The sequence below is a fragment of the Mytilus galloprovincialis genome, chromosome 1 (assembly GCF_965363235.1).
Source record: "Mytilus galloprovincialis chromosome 1, xbMytGall1.hap1.1, whole genome shotgun sequence".
Classification (NCBI taxonomy): Eukaryota; Metazoa; Mollusca; class Bivalvia; order Mytilida; family Mytilidae; genus Mytilus; species Mytilus galloprovincialis.
The window spans coordinates 65,602,196-65,622,650 of NC_134838.1; the positions used below are offsets into that span (position 1 = coordinate 65,602,196).

The 20,455-nt window shown below is 32.0% G+C and overlaps 1 long non-coding RNA gene across 2 annotated transcripts; it reads right to left on the reverse strand.

Annotated features, from left to right (window-relative positions):
* Window positions 1–7,364: 7,364 nt before the first annotated feature.
* Window positions 7,365–14,470, reverse strand: LOC143081822 (uncharacterized). Of its 2 annotated transcripts, XR_012980110.1 has the most exons (4): window positions 14,178–14,470; window positions 9,170–9,275; window positions 8,304–8,577; window positions 7,365–7,502 (listed from the first exon to the last, which is right to left on the reverse strand). It is a non-coding gene; the product is annotated as an uncharacterized LOC143081822 (long non-coding RNA). The 2 variants fall into 2 exon arrangements; XR_012980108.1 differs by lacking the exon at window positions 14,178–14,470 and having other exon boundaries at window positions 9,170–10,014.
* Window positions 14,471–20,455: the final 5,985 nt, after the last annotated feature.

A 20,455-nucleotide genomic window follows, 5' to 3' on the forward strand; every position in this document is an offset into this window, starting at 1 on the left:
TGATAAACAGCAAAGATCAATACAATTAAATCATTAAAGGAAACGAATAACATTATTTAGTGACTTTTCATTTGAATCAGTATTTTGTTATTTTACTTTTTTTGTATGGAATTCAAGATTCACATTCACATTGAATCATGTGTACGCTCAAATATGTAATAACAAGGTTATCATCATGTTTCTCGAATTTTAAACCCAATTATAAATAAAATGTACCGCAGATCAGTAAAGTCCGTAACGATATTATCTGTCAACACTTTCTAAAAACTAACGTCATCAAACCTAAATAGATACCGACTGAATAATAGCAATATTTAATTAAAACTTTTTAGATTTGGATCAACATTTGAACAAAGTGCGAATTTGTAACATCATCTTGAAGGTTTTGCTTATGAAAAGGAAGACATGGTGATAGCACAACTTCCGGTTTTTACAAGGTGTTGATGTTTTTTTCTAAACCGTTATATATCTCTCGAGAATGAAAGTTGAGTTAAGAATTTACAACCAGATATTTTACATTATAGACTCCATCATTTTTTTTATCTGGTTGCAACAAAAAATGCTAAAAATTCCGGTTCCTCCGAATTAGATAAGAAGTGGTGATCAGAAATCAGTGCGTTAGAAGTAAGCATATGTACCATAGGTATGACATTATACGACCGATATACTATCAGTCATCATGTTTCACATTCATCATATGCCACAGAAAAAAAAAAAAAAAATTTAATATATCTTATTAACCTTTTATTATAAATATTGAGAAAAAAACCGTGACTGTAAACCTCATTGTACATAGTCTGGCGTACACATTTATAATCCTCGTACCTTTGATAACTATTTGATCCATATATATGGATTTTATTTTAATCATTAGGCATAGCCCTCCCTCCCCGAAAATCAAATGGTTGCTGCCTTACAACCACCGCTATACATTGAACTATAGTCGCCGTCAGCTGAAATTCGTAGCGGTTATCGGTAAAAATAATCTAAACTATCAATCGCGTTTACTCGAGATATAGTTTTTTACATTCCATTCAAAAATCGCATTTAGAAAAACCACTACTGACCTACCTTTTAAGTGATCGCACTGTAATAATCCTGACCTTCACATTTCCTAGAATGTTTTCCATTGTAATTACGCCATCTTTGTTTCTATGAGGATCCTTTATTTACACAAGCAGCTGATAAGCATTCGTCACTTCCGGAGGCGGAGCATAATGATGTGATCAACTTTCCCGCGTTTTTTTCATGTAAACAATAACACATGTAATGTAATCGACAAGACAACTTCAATGTGACCCGCAATTCAACAGAATGACGTTTTACACGGAGTATCAATGAAAAAATGTACGGTAAGTAGAATTATAACTTCTGTAGGTTAATGAAATAAAAAAAAAAATAATTAAAAGAATGAATATCATCACGAGTATTAAAACATACAAACCGATGCAATGTTTTAATTACCCAAAGGCTAATTAATTTATTCAAGGTGTGGTACCTGTAGAATCCTGTTTAGGCTTTTATACACAGTTTAATATAAAGGTGAAAATTTATTTAATTTATTATTTTCTGTCTGTGTGTGTTTTATACGGTTGATTATTGTGTGCAAAATCTTGAGAGAAAAAAATCATTTTATAAAAATATGAAAAACAAACTTTGTATCATGTAAGCTGTTCAGCAGTATCACAACATGATGCAAGCTTTAGGGGAGTATTAAAACTTGTTAACAAGTTGGGAACAACCACTCAATGTAATGACTATCCCTTTTTATGCCCTTAACATGACATTTCTTGTGATTATTTTTTGTTTATGAAAACCACTTTGGTAGATATGAGCAAATATTTATATAATTTGAAGAAACTTTTCCCTAAGAACTAAATCCATATACATCTACCTGGTATATTTTTTATCAAAAACATGTCAAAGAATTTTGCAATATTCATGGACTTGTATATCTTTTTATATACATGTACTATTTAAAAAAAAAAATGGACCCTCTATTAGAAAGATTGTTCCAAATATAATGAATTTTCCCGTTTTTAAGTTAAAAATTTGGATCAAGTTATTCATTTTTTTTTTAAATTTACAACAGTAAATTGGTCACCTGTCTTAGACAGTCCCTCTACAAAGGGATATCCCTAATTTAGAGGGTTGCTCCTAACATCTTTCAGGATTTTTATTAAATTTTGGCAGGTCTAGACATTTTGCCACTAGCCCTATGCCAGAGACTAGCGATAATTACTTTATTTTCCATTCATGCAGAAGATGCCAAACTAAATTGGGGGAGAGATTCTAAAAAAAGCTCCATCTGCTGATTATAAGAGTACCGTAGAGATCTGTTGTTCACGAATATAGTTCCCTTTAATGAGGCCCCTCATGGGGGGGTCCTAGTAATCACATAATCACCATTTTTTGCCAATATAATCACATAATCATTAAATATTTGCTGATCTTTAGTAATCAAATAATCATAAACTAAAAATACAGTCCTAGGTAATCAAATAATCATGAAATATTTGGCTTAATAATCAAATAATCATTAAAAAAACGGCCAAGTAATCACATAATCAAAAACCCCATGAGGGCCCTTTTTAATTATAGTGTATTTTTTCTTTATTTTTTTTCTTTCCCTTTCTCATACATTTCTTAGCTTTTCTGGGGTGGAAATGAAAGAAGAGAGCTGAAATAAACTTTTGGATGTTTTATTTAAACTGATTTTAATCAGGAAAGAGTGATTAGGCCAGGTGCAAAAAGGTAATATTTACACGTTTCGGAACATCTCTTGACTGGCCTATAGGGGATGGTTATGGATGTGTATTGGCCAAATTTGAATGATTCTGAAAATTGCATATATTTTTGGACTTGTACTGTACATTACACACACAAAAAATTAGACAAAAAGAATAGGCAATTTTTTTAATGCGACAAAACGTTATAAAGAAATGATAGAGGAATTAACTGTGGTCTCGGGGCCTATTATACATGTAGATCACTATGCAGTATGGGTTTGCTAATTGTTGAAGGCTCTTATGTGACTCAATAGTTTCTTTATATCTATGTCATTTGGTCCGGTGGATAATTGTTTCATTGAGCTCATGTTTTCTCTGCTTCTATGTACAAAAAATTGAGAATGGAAATGGTGAATATGACTATATGTCAAAGAGACAAAAACCCGACCAAAGAGCAGAAAACAGATGACAGCTACCAATGAGTCTCAACGTATGGAGAAAATCCTGCACCTGCAGGTGGTCCTCAGCTGGCCCCTAAATAAAATTGTGTACTAGTTCATTGAAAATGGAGGTCACACAAAATTCCAAATCATATAAATGAACTAAAATTCAAAAACATACAAGACTAACAAAGGCCAGAGACTTGGGACAGGCATTAAAATGAGGCGGGGTTAAATATGTTTTGTAAGATCTCAACTTTTCCTCTATATCTGTAGCCAATGAAGAACAAAGGAATACATAGTTCCCAGGTTAGGGGAGGGTTGGGATCGCGCTAACATGTTTAACCCCGCCACCTTTTTTTATGTATATGCCTGTCGCAAGCCAGGAGCCTGTAATTCAGTGGTTGTCGTTTGTTTAAATGTTACATATTTGTTTTTCGTTCATTTTTTTTTTAGATAAAAAAGGCCGTTCGTTTTAATTGAATTGTTTTACATTGTCTTTTATAGCTGACTATGCGGTATGAGCTTTGCTCATTGTTGAAGGCCGTACTGTGACCTACAGTTGTTAATGTCTGTGTCATTTTTGTCTCTTGTGGACAGTTGTCTCATTGGCAATCATATCACATCTTTTTTTTTATATAGCAATACACACAGTAAAATAAATGCAAACTTACTTACCAATATATATAATATACTTTCTTTATTTTATGCACTGATTTCTTAAACTTACTTACCAATATATATAATATACTTTCTTTATTTTATGCACTGATTTCTTACCATGCTTACTCTTAGCAACACTACCCAGGCATTTATTTAGGTATCACAAAAATATTAATCACATTCTGGTATAAAATGACAAACTCGCAACAGTAAATGCACTTCCCTGAATTTGCAGTTGGTGTGAGACAAGACTCTGTGTTGAAGGCTGTTCATTGACCTATAATGGTTTACTTTTATAAATTGTTATTTGGATGGAGAGTTGTCTCATCAGCTCTCACACCACATCTTCCTATACATTGTAACTATGACAGTATACTGTTTTCAAATATTTATTTGGATTTTGGGCTCCATTTTAATTTGGTCGATATTGAGGACCAAAATTAAATTTAGATAAACTTACTTTGATTTCTTATTTAATTGAAATCTTGAGGTTATTTGATATTCTTAATCTATGTATTTTGGACCATAAACATGATAAATCAGGCTGTTATTTTTCTCGTGTGAATTGTTTTACAATTGTGATTCCATTGACTGAGCTGTATGGGTTTAACTCATTGTTGAAGGCTGTATGGTTACCTGCAGTTGTTGATTCTGAGTCATTTGTCTTTTTGATGAATTGTTTCATTTGCTATCTTTGTACATCTTATATTTTTGCATTAAAGTCTGATTCCAAATTTTGGAGCTTCTTCATTAATACCACGTCACATGCCTGAAACCTATGCTGTCTCAATATTTAATCACAATCTAAATTCAGAGCTGTATCAAGCTTGAATATGGGGGTTGTATCAAGCCGCCCCCTGAATTTTATTTGTCTTTCAATGTTGATGACAAATGTATCCATATTAAATGAAAATTATAAATAATGCACAGATCATAATTGAAGGAACAACATTTTTGTTGCTTTTCTTTATCTTAATTTCAAATTTTTCACCTTCCACAGATTTATATGTTCTTATTCAACTATATACATGTTTCAATGGCTGTTTTTCAAAGCAGGTTTGATGAAATGATAATTGAGATTGAGTATTTTAACAACAATTATGATTTAATATCTAAATATACATGCATGATTATAATAACAACAATTATGATTTAATATCTAAATATACATGCATGATTATAATAACAACAATTTATGATTCAAAACTTAACCAACATGATAAAAATAACCATTAACATTCAATTTATAATTACTTTTCATTAAATTTAAATATATCAATAATCTTAATAAGAAATAAATATCTTCAGCTGAAGTCAATTATGTACAACCAGTATAAATATATCACAGATATTTGACTTGTACTTCATGTTCATATCACAGATAGCAGTTATGTTGTTTATATCACAAATAGCAGTAGTAATCTTTCAATGCTTATATCACAGATATTTGAAGTATATATATATATATATGGTGGAAATTTTTCACAGTTTATCAGGTGTTGATTAATTATTATTGATGTATGCAGGATGGGAAAGCAAATCACTCAAATTATTGTCCAGAAATTGTCATCAATGAATCAGTAACTGAAGATTAAACAAAGGTATGTTGAGAAAGTCCTCCAGAGCTGTAAAGAAACTGAGACGGTATCCATGTAAGCTGTTTCAGATCTGAAACTGCCATTAAAGCAGATACATGTACATGTACTTAAAAACAAATCATGAGAAATATTTGGCATGAGTAGTGATATCAGAAGAAGGAAATTGATATAAAATTAAAGATCCAAATTTTACATTTTATCTTTTTGCTTATCTTAGAATGAAATATGTATTTCATAATACCAGTCAGATGGGAATTATATTCATGTTAAAAAAATGTATAATTTACTTATTTTTTGGAGGTAAAATTATTTCCGTTAATAGACAGTCAGATTATAATTTCATTTGTATAAAGATACAAGTCTTATTTTCTTTCCATAAATGTAATGCTTTATTTGCGTAAACTATCAACAATGAAATAATCAAAAGCTGCTCATTTACAAGTCTCCAGGAGGCAGTTTTATAGGCCGTGCACAGCTATGCTATATATGTGTTAGTTTCTGAAATAATAGGTTGAACTGTCCTAAAAATATTGGCAATCGAAATTACAATTTTATGTTTTGAACACCCAAAATTTAGGATAAGGGTTGGTATTAAAAAATCTTTAGTATCAAAATTTTCAAAAGAATAAGTGAAGAAACTTATAATAAATCTGACATATTACATCTTCAAGTAAATAAGCATAACTTGAATAGTATTGCCCCTTACATGCCTTACTGACTTTAAAATGTTTTATTGCTTATAAGATTAAAAATATTCTTTAATTAACTGACTTTGGGGTATGTACATGTAACTATTTTAATGGCATTAAAGAAAGACATCACTGTTCCATATCTTCAATTGGCGAAATCAGTGGTTCACTGAGGTTCCGGTGGTTAAGAATGGAAAAGCATCGAAGACAGACATTCCTCGCAAGAGCAGGTTTTGTGCAACACCTGTTGTGTACCCACTGATCACAAGTATCACACTGAAACCAGGATATATACTTGTCCTTTTGAATGGATTTGGGTGGTTCAGTGCTACCACAGGTATTGCACAAAATCTCATCAGCATCATTGATGGTATCAGGGACACTGTCCTCAAAGTCAACGTCATTTTCATTAGTCCCCTCCCTCTCCCCCTCAGAAAACATGTAAGGAATAGTCTTTTGACTGTCATCACTGTCATCGTCTGTCATGTCAATCACCACTGGATTGACGTCTTCATCCCTGATACCATCAAGTTTCCTGAGCTTTTCCTCAAACTCCCTTACCACGCGAGTCTCAAATTTAGCCCAGCGCTCCGCATCGACATGGGACTTGGCCTCCAAAAAAAGCTGAGTAATACCTTTTTATTGCAACTAGAATTATTTCTAGCTACATAGCCTTTTAAGTAAGACCAAACCAGTTCGATGGGATTGAGCTCACAATGATAAGGAGGTGTGCGTAAAATCTCATGGCCATTAGCTGATGCAAGGTCATCTATTATATACCTAGGTTGAGGCTTTTTTTGCTTCACCAAATCAAGCAGCTCGGTCTTTTTCATTTTTTTATCATACTGAACATTGCTCTTCTCCAGCCATGCCGAGATCTCTGACTTGTTGCTGTTCGTGTTTGGTACCTTTGAGTCAGGATCTAAGTGACTGTGATACGGAGCATTGTCCATTACAATTACAGACCGAGGAGGCAGTTTAGGGAGAAGTGTATCTCTGAACCACTCTGTAAAGTGCTCCTTATTCATCTCGTCATGATAATCAGAGCTGTTGGTTTTCGACTCAAATATAAGACCACATCCGGGGATTAGGCCTTGTTGAGAGGAGCCAACATCTAAGATTATCAATCTAGTACCCTTGCCAGAAGGTACTTTCCGATGGGTACCTTTACAGTGTGGCTCAAAGACAGACATGGACGTGCTGGGAACATCCAGCCAGTCACCCTTTACCATATGATTGGTGTTCAACCAAGTCTCATCCAGATATACAATATGACGCCCTTGCTGCCTAAACTTATGTATCTTACGAAGATATGTCATTCTCATGAGAACGATGTCCTCCCTCTCCGACACAAATCTTCTGCTTGTCGCATTCTTGTAGAACCTGAAAAAAAAATCATACATGTATATATTTGTATGTGATGTATTTTAATAATCATGATAATAGATAATACGTTTGTTTGTATATTTTTTAATATTAGATAAGAATGTATTGTTTTTATTTTCAGGCTGTTAGCTATATATACATGTAGTGTCAATCATTAAGTTTACTGCCTGCTAAGCAATACCTGGAGTATGTGTAAAGTTGAATGTAGATGACTCTGATGTATTCTGGTAGCTTGATCATTAGTAGCAGAAAAGAAATTCATTAGTCTTGTAAGTATGATTCGCAATGGGGAACTTAAATCTAAATCTTTAAACTTGTATGCAACATTGTTTAAATATATTCAGATGTATTCTTTGTTTTCCTGGACCTCTATGAGTACAAGTAACATTTTGATTATATGCATTGAAATTAAAAATTATACATGTTCACCTGTCCCATGATTTTGACAAAAAAGATAAAATACCCAATATATATACACTTTCAGCATGTTTTATATCTGTTCCATTACAAATTATAAAAAAAAAAGAAAATAAAGGATATAGTTCAGAGTTTTGTATAACGTCTATTAACACTGAACTAGTATACATTTTGTTAAGTGGCTAGCTGTAGCACGCCTCCGGGTGCAGGATTTTCTCACTGTATTGAAGATACATTGGTGGCTTTTGGCTGTTTTCTACTCTTTGGTCGGGTTTTCTTTTTGACACATTCCCTATTTCATGTATTTACATTCTCACTTTAATGAAATTTTTGGCTTAGAGATTGGATGACCAGTAAGTCAAAATATTTTGAAATAATTACCGAAACCCCAGTAAATGCACTGTTCTCGACACTGTAGATATGGAAATGTCAATGTCTTTCTTTTTCAGAGCTTCCTGCAGCTTTGGCATGGTCACCGACTGGGATTTCTTGTGCAGATCATATATGGTCCTCCTCACCACACCTTTGTCGAAATCATCCACCTTCTGAGTCTTGGTGACAGTTTTCTGGACATAATCCTTGTGAATTGACTTGACCACATCCTGCACAGGATCATTTCCATTGATGTACCCTCTCAGGGTGGACTGTTTAATGCCTGTAATTTTCATTGAGAATTATTTAAACAAATGTTTACCATTTTGTTTTTATCAATGCAATACATGCAATGTTATTATATATATAAATTGTAAATTATGTTGAACAAAACATCAATATTGAAGACTTTCACCATATTTTTCATCACCTTTTGTTTTTGCTGAATTTTGATGGTAGAACATAAAAAATGTAATATCTTGTCTAGACTTAAGGCCAAAAAAAATTAATAGGTGTGTTTTGTATTTCTTCTTTGAAAAGAAAAGGGTAATTAAGTAAAGGGATTTATTTTTATTCTAACATTTTTTTAGATTGAGTCTATGTTTCATTTTGACTTTAGCCGTGCTTATATGGTAGGAAACACATCTTTTTTTATTTAGACTTAAAGAATGGATTTTTAGAAGGACTTTATTGTTAGAATTATACTTTATGTAATTAATACTGAAATCCTTCTATTTCTTCTTTTGAATACAAATGTATATGCTAGTATACACAATTTGATTTTTTTAATTGACATTGAAAATGTTCAAGTGTGCTAATGAAATGTCCAATTGGTTTTTTTTTTCAAATCAAATAAAAAAATTGATTAATTTTACCTGTTGCTTTCACTAGTCTTCTCATTGGGTTTTGAAGCATCCATGGGCGCTTCAAACCCTTTTCCATCAGAAAAAACTGGTAAAGTTTTCTCAACAAGTCCTTTGTCTGAAAAGTACATAAAAAATTAGGAAAATTATAATAATGTTCATAGAATGTTACACTTCAATTTTTTGATAAAACAAGTGTGGTAAATTTTATAATGTTTCAACGAATGTTAAATTTTATTTTTTTAATAAAACAAGTACTTGCCAAGCATGCCAAGTGAAAGTGATAGCTTTAACAGTGATCAAGGGGACATAATCCAAACTCAAATTAGATTCAAATTTATGTAAAAACCCAAATGTTTTAAAATTTAAAGAATTGATGAATACATCAGATTTATTTACACTTACTGGAATAGCAAAATTTTGCAAAAGTGTTATTAAAACCTTTTAATACATGTGCTTAATCATGTTCCTATAATTTGTACTTCCTGTCAAATATTTGTATTAATTATATATATACTATCAATTTATTGCACCTTTGTTAACCATGTTGTTCTAATGTAAATATGTTCACACTTTTATTGTTTGTTAAAAAATGTTGTACTAACATACCCCATGTGGGGGCTTTAGTGAAATAAAATGTCTTATGTCTTATGTGTGAAGATAGAAAAATTCCATTGAGCATAAATATGGAATAGGATTGATAATAGTTAAATATATATAGTTTATATTGACGTTAAGAATAGTACATACTAAAAAGAAAAATTTTATTGAGCATAAATATGGAATAAGACTGATACTAGTTGAATATATATAGTTTATATTGACGTTAAGAATAGTGCATACTAAAAATTCAGGCATTTATTTATATCATAGATATCATGCTAGGGTTTAATTAATATATTGTTTGTTTCCCCAATCCCTACCCTGCAAAGCCAGGTGTGGGTCAGAAGGTAGGGAAATAATTTTATTTTTTCCAAAAAGGTTGAACAGCATTTGACGATCCTGCTAGCCTGACAATTGGAAATGAATAAAATAATATTTGACTTAAATTTGACAATAAAATTTTAAGAGTAGCACTGTTTTTGCAGGGTCGGTCGGGATTGGGGAAACAAACAATATTTTATTTTAGGCCCTATGTATTTAAATGGACTGGACATTTATCTGTTGTAAGACTAAAAGACTGTATTTTAAGGTTATCTCCTATATTATAGTTTATAGTTATATTTTTTTCCTTCTACGTATTTGTTATTATGTTAACAAGTGTGGCAATAATCAAAATTTGCATACTATTTGTTCAAAATATGAAGATGTGCATTTAAATTGATAGTTAATTGTAAAATAAAAAATGTTCTAGAAACCAGTTAGATGGGGGTCTAAATTGAAATCAAAAGAATTTATAATTTTATTGCTTAAATGAAGTTTTAATTATGAACTTCTGAAATATATACCCTTAATAATAATTTAGGTCATTTGGTTTTTTTTTTTTATAACCATGAAGTTTTAGCATTTGATAATGTTATAGCTTTGCCTTTGTCAGCATTGTCTGCACCATAAAATTTAAAAATCAGGTTGGGATTAAATTTGAGGGTTATCGTCCTAACTTTTAAGGAATTGAAGGTCCCAAACAGCAAGGTTCCAGAACTGAACAGAAAGGTTGGGAGTAATTTTTTTTTTAGTCAAGGAGGGGTGGGGAGATATGGTTTCTTTCCATTTTTAACATTAATAAAGGGACCAGCGAATAATATTTTTTTATACTTTGTATAAATTGCTTATTTCTTGACCGATTTCAATGGGTTTTTATTCTTGATTTCTTAGAAAAGCTGAATCTAACTGTGTATTATGTTTTTGGAATTTGGTCCACATTTAGGTAAAAAGGGTCCAAAATTAAACTTTGTTTGATTTCATCAAAAATTGAATTTATGAGGTTCTTTGATATGCCGAATCTAAACATGTATTTAGATTTTTAATTTTGGGTCCTGTTTTCAAATTGGTCTACATTAAGATCTAAAGGGTCCATGATTAAACTTATTTCGATTGTAACAAAAAAATTAATTTTTGGTGTTCATTGATATGCTGAATCAACAAGATGGTCGCCATGGCTAAAAATAGAACATAGGGGTAAAATGTAGATTTTGTCTTATAACTCTGAAACCAAAGCATTTAGAGAAAATCTTACGTAGGTGTTAAATTGTCTATTAGGTCAAGATCTATCTGCCCTGAAATTTTCAGACAAATCGGAAAACCCGTTGTTGGGTTGCTGCCCCCAAATTAGTAATTTTTAGGAAATTTTGCAGTTTTTGGTTATTATCTTGAATATTATTATATTGATAGAGATAAACTGTTAACAGCAATAATGTTCAGCAAAGTAAGATCTACAATTAATTCAACATGACCAAAATTGTCAAGTGACCAATTAACGAGTTATTGCCCTTTATAATCAATTTTCGAAATTTTTTGTAATTTTTTAAAAAATCTTCTTCTCTGAAACTACTTGGCAAAATTTAACCAAACTTGGCCACAATCATCATTGGGGTATCTTGTTTAAAAGTGTGTGGTGTGACCCTGCCAACCAACCAAGATGACCGCCATGGTTAATTATAGAAGGTAGGGGTAAAATGTAGATTTTGACTTATAACTCGGAAATTATTATTATGAATATTATTATAGATAGTATAGAGATCAACTGTAAACAGCAATAATGTTCAGCAAAGTAAGATCTACAAATAAGTTAATGTTTTCCTGCTTTGTAATGGGTCTCATGTGTTAAGCAGTTTTCCACTTATATTTTATACTCTAGTTTGTTAATGTTATAATGTTCAGCTGTTACACGACTGTCTTAGGTTTAATAAGCCACATTTTCTAAGTACCTGTCCCAGTTAAGAGCCTACACTTTTATATTTGTCTTTCATAAATTTTTATGCCCCACCTACGATAAAAGAGGGGCATTATGTTTTCTGGTCTGTGGCTCCGTTCGTATGTCTGTCCGTTTGTCTGCGTCCGTTCAGGTTAAAGTTTTTGGTCAAGGTAGTTTTTGATGAAGCTGAAGTCAAATCAACTTGAAACGTAGTACACTTGTTTCTTATGATATGATCTTTCTAGTTTTAAAGCCAAATTAGACTTTTGACCCCAATTTCACGGTTCACTAAACATAGAAAATGAAAGTGGGAGTTTCAGGTTAAAGTTTTTGGTCAAGGTAGTTTTTGATGAAATTGAAGTCCAATCAACTTGAAACTTAGTACCTATGTTCCCTATAGTATAATCTTTCTAATTTTAATGCGAAATTAGATTATTCGGCCACAATTAAAAAAAAATTAACCCTACCCAAAGGTTGAGATAGTGGGTAGGTAGGTAGGCATTTCCTTTTTTTTCAAAAAGAGAAATTAAAGTATCGGGTGTTTATTAGTCTTCATGCCTATCTGATTGAAAAAAAACTTCCTCCAATCAGGACAATAAAAGAATTTGATTACAGATTAGGCAGCTTTTTTCTGGATAGGTAGTGTTAGGGCAAACAAACCTATTCTTTTTTATGGCCCTACCCAATTTCACAGTCTATGGAACATGGAAAAGGATAGTGCGAGTGGGGCATCCGTCTACTTTGGACAATTTCTTGTTTTTACTTTTCATGTTGGGGTATTTTATAGCTAACTACAAATGAATACGGTATGAGTTTTTGTCTTGCTTGATGGAGTAAAAAAGCAAGACAGGTTTGCTGTTTCTGGCATCGACGTCAATGGTGTCAACAATGTATTACCGGTAGTTTGTGATTAGGTCTAGTTTATGGTGAACCACTAATGGTAAGTCAAAGATATTTGGTTTACATTTGTATGAGCATTGGCACACCTTATTACCGTGTAGATTATTTGACCATGTCCCCTCAGTTATGCTTTATTGACTTTGAAATTTTGGTTAGTTTACATGTAATAGTTTGTGTTTATGTCTGTTTAAAGGGAACAACTTATGATAAGGCAATGGTATTTTGTATACAGTTGTATTAGCATTGGCATGTCTCATTTCAATGGACTTAGTTTATCCATGTACTTTCAGGCGTGACGTATCTCTGTGATAACAGTTTATTGTATTGTTGAAGGCTGTAACGGTATGGTTACTTATACATTTGTAAATGCTTACATCCATTTCATTTGAAATTTAATGGATATTTATCTCATTCAGAAATCATGTACCACATCTCCTTATTTTTTAATAGGAAAAAATTTATACATGTATTTAAAAGTTAAACAAAAGAACAGAGTTCCTATATCCCGTGTTGCACAGAGATTATATTTCCAAGGAGAATAACTCCTTTAAAACACTTGTCTGAGATATTGCTGATATTAACCTATTATATTTTTGTAAGTTTCATAAAATCTGGTAAGAATTGAATCGGAGACCGGCCGACTGCTGGAAAACAAGGATAGACCGACAGAAGCTTTGTATTTCCATTCTCCAGGCAATGCATTATGTTGGGCCAGTGGGGTTAATTTCAAGTTATAGAGTAAGGCTAAAGTAGTCTTAACTTCTTAAGGTTGGTTGCAGCAAGTTAGTTTAGAAGCAGATTAAGGTGTGAAATATCCATGTATGGGTAACACATACACTTATGTTGCCTTTCTTATCCCCCACCCACCCATCCATTTTACATATATATATTATGCTTCTGAATCTTTATTTATAAATGGGATTGATTGAGTTGAATAGAGTTTTGCCATTCTTTACTTATGCCTTGAAAGTCCAGGTATTGTGAAAATAGTCATAATATATGTGACACAATAACACTTTTCTTTCCAAATTCCAGTTGGCAGTTCATTTGTTTTTGTCATTTTCATAATTATTGTGCTTCTTTTGTTGTTTTTTTTGCCAATTTTGGTTCATCAGTTATATACCTGATTGGTTTTTACCAAATTCTTTAACTTTGGTGGCATATTTCTGGTTTTGTATATTCTTAATTAACAATAAAACAACAAAGTTAAAAATTGTACTGTCTGTATTATTATCGTCTGCAATTATAGATTACTTTGGGTCTTACCTTGCAATTGTAGAAAAAATCCGAGACGTCCGAAATTTATGTAAATTTCCTGAACTTGAACTCCACGGAAACACTTCCGGTAAAAACAATGGCTGATTCCACCATTCAAAATCGTCTATGAAAATGTGAAGGTCAGGATTATGACAGTGCGATCACTTAAAAGGTAGGTCAGTAGTGGTTTTTCTAAATGCGATTTTTGAATGGAATGTAAAAAACTATATCTCGAGTAAACGCGATTGATAGTTTAGATTATTTTTACCGATAACCGCTACGAATTTCAGCTGACGGCGACTATAGTCTTACTCTTCTGTTTTATCTTTTCAACGTTGTCAAAAAATTTAAAACGCACAAATCAAGTGTATCCGTTACACTTCTGTATGACTGTTCTGTTGCCATATAAAGGTAAAAGCTTGCTGATTCGCACATATGGATTTGATTTTAATCATTACAACTGCCGCTTTACAATGAACCTAGTCTTACTCTTCTGTTTTGTCTGTTAGACGTTGTCAAAAATCTTAAAACGCACACATCAAGTCTATCCGCTTCTCTTCTATATGAATGTTCTGTTGTCTTGTACTACTTAAAAGCTTGCTGATTTGCAAAGATGGATTTGATTTTATACTTACAATACTTTAAACTTCGTCTAATCCTTCTTTTTTTAACTCTGCAATATATATATATTTTACTGTCTTTCTTTCGTAGAGAATATTAAAGAGCGATGATTTCTTTTCGTATCTTAATCTTAAAGAACGGTGCACATTTAGAAAAGTTAAGTCCCAGGGTTTAAGCCGGTAAGTTGTTCCAGCTAATCTATTTATGTAAAATAGATTTTGGAGCCTCTGAGAAGACCCGGTGACCCAAGCTCTCATATTGATTTGCTGTATAAACCTAGACATTATAATTGAAACATCTTAAGAAGGTGCCTATTTAAATCATTTTTTTTATAAACTCTACGACAAGAATTGAGTATAGTAAGTTTTATTAAATTGTATACAACAGGCTACATTTTTTTTGGCAATTTGCATGAATATATAGTACCAAATTGTCAGACTTTTCCCGAATTATACCATAACTTCACTCAAATTGCGCATGTATCACTGTTAACTTATTTAACCTTTTTTCCTTCCTTGACTGGGAGAAATTGTATCTTTGTGTATCTGTGTCTTTAATTTTGTATTTCATTGAGATTACACTCATTTTCCTTACATCAAAATCTGTTTCTAGTTGACATTGTCATAAAAAAAAATCCAATGGTTTTCTTTTCTCCTTCACTCTTTCGATTAGTGGGTAAAAGGACTGTGGAACAGCTTCATAACCAACTTTCTTCCTAACTGTTGTCATAAGCTGTGTAAGTCTACACATCAACTGCTTTTCAAATTAAATTCTTGCACGAATCTAATTTTTTATCATTAACTCTTCATTCAGCTTAAGCAATTTGTCATGTTATTATGTATTAGCTCGATAGCTGTATTGGCACCCTCATATAAAGGCATAAGATGCATGAATTTTTTATTAGTTGTGTGTGGCTTAGAACTAGCTGTCGGATAACTGTGAGTACTCTCGGATCTGTTCCTAGTGCCATTTTGTTGTCGGGATGTACAAGTACCCGGCCACGCCTATTGTATTTTTGGCCATCTGGTGAGTCGAGACTTTTTCAACTGATTATTATAGTTCGTTCTTTTGTTGTACTGTTATAGTCCAATGTTCCAGGTTAGTGGAAGGGTTTAGGATCCCACGAGCATTTTTAACCCGTCACATTCATGTTTGAGCCTGTCTCAAGTCAGGAGCCTACAATAAGGGAGTGTTGTTTGTTTATGTGTAACAGATTTGTTTTGCGTTCATTTTTAGGCCTTTAGTTTTCTCGTATGAATAGTTTTACATTGTCATATCGGGGCCTTCTATAGCTGACTATGCGATATGGGCTTTGCTCATTGTTGAAAGCCGAACGTTGACCTATAGATGTCTGTCATTTCGGTCTCTTGCGGACATTTTGCTCATTGGCTTTTATACCATATCTTTTTTATAAATAAGATTTCTTTCTAATATGTTGTCCTTCCCAAATTCCGAAACTTCATTTAATGGCGGATTTAAGTCATTGTATTCATCAGATATAATATCATTTTCAATACAAGGTATCTTACTATCAACACATATGTTGTACAAAATAAACACAGCAGCAATCATACTGAAACGCTCTGCAGATACATAGCATAGACATCCCCCTGTTTATGAATAAATCTTAAGCGATATTTGAAAATTCCAAATAGTTGCTCTATTGTTACCCTTGTTCTATATTGTCTTCTGCTGTACTCTTCCTCGGCTGGCGTAGATTGAATGGAACGAACATCCAAGCTTTCAGTCGTCCAATATTTTTGGAATTTTGGATCCTCAATGCTCTTCAACTTTGTACTTGTTCGGCTTTTATCGAATATAAGTAGCCAATATTTGCCGAAAAAGACTTCGTCATAACCGGGTGGTAATTTAGGATATATAAACATGTTTAGCTCTTCATCTTTTATATAAGCTTTGGATTTCAAATATTTTGGCCACGAGCATCACTGAAGAGACATGTATTGTCGAAATGCGTATCTGGTGCAAAAAAAAATGATACCGTTAATTTTATTAACAGACTTGCGATATTAAGCATTCTCTGTACAAAAAAATATATAGTACCAAATGGATTTGCCAGACTCTTTTCCAAAGTATCTCACAACTTGACTCACTTGAGCGCTGTCATTACTGATTTAACTCTTTGTAAAAAAAATTGGCAAGTTTTCCTTGACTGGAAGAAATTGTAAGTTCAATTACTTTTGTCACAACAAAATATGTGTACCTTTAAACAAAATACACCACAAGAAGTCCTATCGTCTTGTATTGGGTAATCACTGGCCACTTGTGCTGTCTTAGTACACATTCCCTTTTCCTTATGTAGTTGACATTGTCATAAGAATATTAAGTTCAGTGGTTTTTTTTTCTCTCTTTCAATTAATGAGTAAAAAGACTGAACAAGCTTCATATCTAACTAGATCCCCACATCAACTCGTTTCACTTCCCAATACAGATACTAAATTCTTCAAAAATTTTTTTTTTATCATTGCCTCTTCATTCAGCTTAATCATATAATAACAGGTCATCTTTTTGATTAAATGTGTAAATGTCTTTGTTTGATATACAAAAGTATGTTAAGTTGTACTAGTAACTGCAGTTTTTTTAAGGTCTAGCTTATTGAATGAAAGTGCTTTTTTAAAGTTTTTTTGCACTTTAGCTCCATGGGGAAGATACTGAAATAGTTTTGACAATGCACCCTTTACTTCACGATTTATACAACTCTATTGTGCTTGTGCTGCATCCAATCCCGACTATGAATGCAAAAGCACCTTCAAATTTTTTTTTTATTATGCCAGCTATGCCAGCTAGACATTTTTGCAAGTCCCCTATATGATAAAGTTAATTTCAGGCATACTATTTGTTTTCATTTATTTGTGTAATTTTGGTCTTTCCTTGAATACAAAATTTACTAAGTTCCCCGTTACCAGAACGTATAGCAAGTAAATATGCAACGTAAGTGAAGCAATGCTTATTTAAAAATCTCTCGTTTCTTTTTGTAGTTTCACAAATTATCTAAAGAGGAAAGTGTATCAACTGATAACATGGGAAAATTTTCAAACTTTAGAAAAGTTTTCATCATTTAAATAAGTAATAAGGATCTTATTTTAATTATCTCCGATATTGATCATGTAATGTATTTATTAGGCAGTCTATAATGTTTTCTATATCAGAAGTGCGAATACCATCATTATCTCTATCAGATGTAAGTAAACCGTTATTCATAAAAATGGCAGTTGATTTGGACAGGGAAATAACTTTGAATTCATGATCTTGAAATACACTGATGGAAAGGTACTCATTTTTATTATCATACAAAAATATATTTCCTTTTAAATTCTGTTGCATTTCCTCGGATGGGTAATAGTTCTATTGAGGGCTTTAGTATAACCAATTTGTTCGATCGAAACCACGATGTACATCTGTAGACTTTATAGCAGAATAAAATGATCTTTTGTTAATATTTCTTCATATGCTATTTGAAACTTGTCATTTTGAGGAATTTAATAATTGATTGCATTTCCTCAACAATCTGCGTTTGATATCTCTCATACGTCTTCTTCATCACTTATTGAATATACCCAAAGAAGACTTAATAAAAAAAGACAAAATAAGCGGTCCTTTTCAGGACCACCAAATCTTTAAAAAGTCTAAAATTGTTGGCCCTGGCAAGAGTTTCGGTGTTTGCAATGAATTCTGTATTTATGTGATGCCACATTCAATCACAAAATATTGTGTCATAAATGGCTGGCGTCAAATGTTTCCTTTTAAACTAAATCATTGGGCGTTTTTTTCTTTTTTTGTGTCCTAAAAATAGGATCCAAGAAAGATATAAGACCATATTTTCCATCTTTTGTTGTCCTCTGATCCCATAGTAAACATTTATCATTTCCTGCCAGGTGTCTCTTTTCTAGTATTTTTTGCATATATTTTTCAAAAAGTACCTCCATTTTAACTTGCAAGTGTATTGATATAAATTACCAACAAATGATCTCATTGTGACCCCTTTTTAAACTTTCAATTTAAAAGACTTTAAATAAAAAAAAAATCATAAATTAAAATTTATACACAAAAAAAGAAATAACAGTAGCAGATTGAAGTTTTCCAGGAAACTGTTATTCTGATTTTTTTTCATCTTTGAAGGCACACAAGAAATTCCAAAATATTGGATCAATACTATTTTCTAAAAAGTTGTGAAATTTATCATTTGACAAGTTTCATTATGAAGGATTTTTACAAGGTATTATTATCTTTAATTTGATAACTTCTGCAGCTTTTTTTATAACAATTGTATCATCAATTTGTACCTTTTCTCCAATTGTATTTCCATCATGTCAAGTACATGTACATGTTTTAAATTTCTTCAATTTAGCTAATGAATCAATAAGACGGGAAATAATATTAAGTCCTTTTATCAGTATTAAAGTACCTTCTCGGTCATATTTACAGTGGATGGAATTATCTAAATCCCCTCAAAAACTTTATAACACTGCACAGTGTCTGAAATGAGTAGTGCCTTTCCCTCCAGAAGATCATTGCAAATTTTAATAACATGTTTCTCAAAACATTTAGTACTATTATTATCAAAAGAAATTGGAAGAGAGCTGTTACTGGCTTTTTTCAAAATGTCTTATGATCTTTCCACGGCGTAATATCGAGAGTAATATCAAAACCGGAGTACCCGAGAAATAATATCTAGTGATTTTACTCGGATGAATCTTAATAAACTTTTATTAATTCAATAACAACTATAACCAATCCTGGTCACGGCACCAATGTGTATCTTAGTTGGTAGAACTCCGCTAGGTATAATAGAATACGTGTGAACAGTTCTAATTGGTTTCACTTAATAGTGTTTGTATATTGTAGCGAGCCAAGGGTGACTAACCCAACATAGAGCAACATTTTAATTTCTATATTCCATCCACTTGGAAAAGTATAAACTCCAGACTATTTCTGACCAGTCTGAAGACTAAATATTCTTTAAATAAATTATAAGCTGTACTCCTGCTTTGATAAAAACCCGCCCGGACAATCAGATTATGCATGTGTATCCTGATGAAAATAACACCAATCAAGTTTTGAAGTTCCATTTTTATTAAGTTTTATATTCTATTAGAGGTCCACATGAAATATGTATTTCACAATACAATATAAGACATATAAGTATACAGGAATTAAATAATACTCAAATTTATAGCATCTCTCTAAACCAGTCTCAGAGCTAAAAAAAAATGTAGGAACTCTTTATCTTTAGAAAATACGTCAATTTTAAATAAGGTACACGAAATGCATTATTAATTGTATTGAAATTCATGGCAAATAGGAGATTGTAACCTAGTCCCGTATATACTGTTTGTAGTGCTATATAAAGAAATGTACTAACATATATGCGAAATTTTACATGTTTGAGTTATATATATATAATTTAGTTATTTAACTAAAATTTCTATAAATATAAATTAAGTTTAATAATTTCAACAGGAGTTAATCACAAACCTTTTCTGATTAAGATAAATAAGTTAAGAAGACGGATTTCTTATCAGTTTAAATAACTGTCAGCCCCTTCCTGATACTAATAAAAAAATGTTGTGTATAGAAATAATGTCAGGTCCTTCCTTTATTCTTTGTCTCATTGGCGCTCACACTACATCTTTCTATATCTACTTATA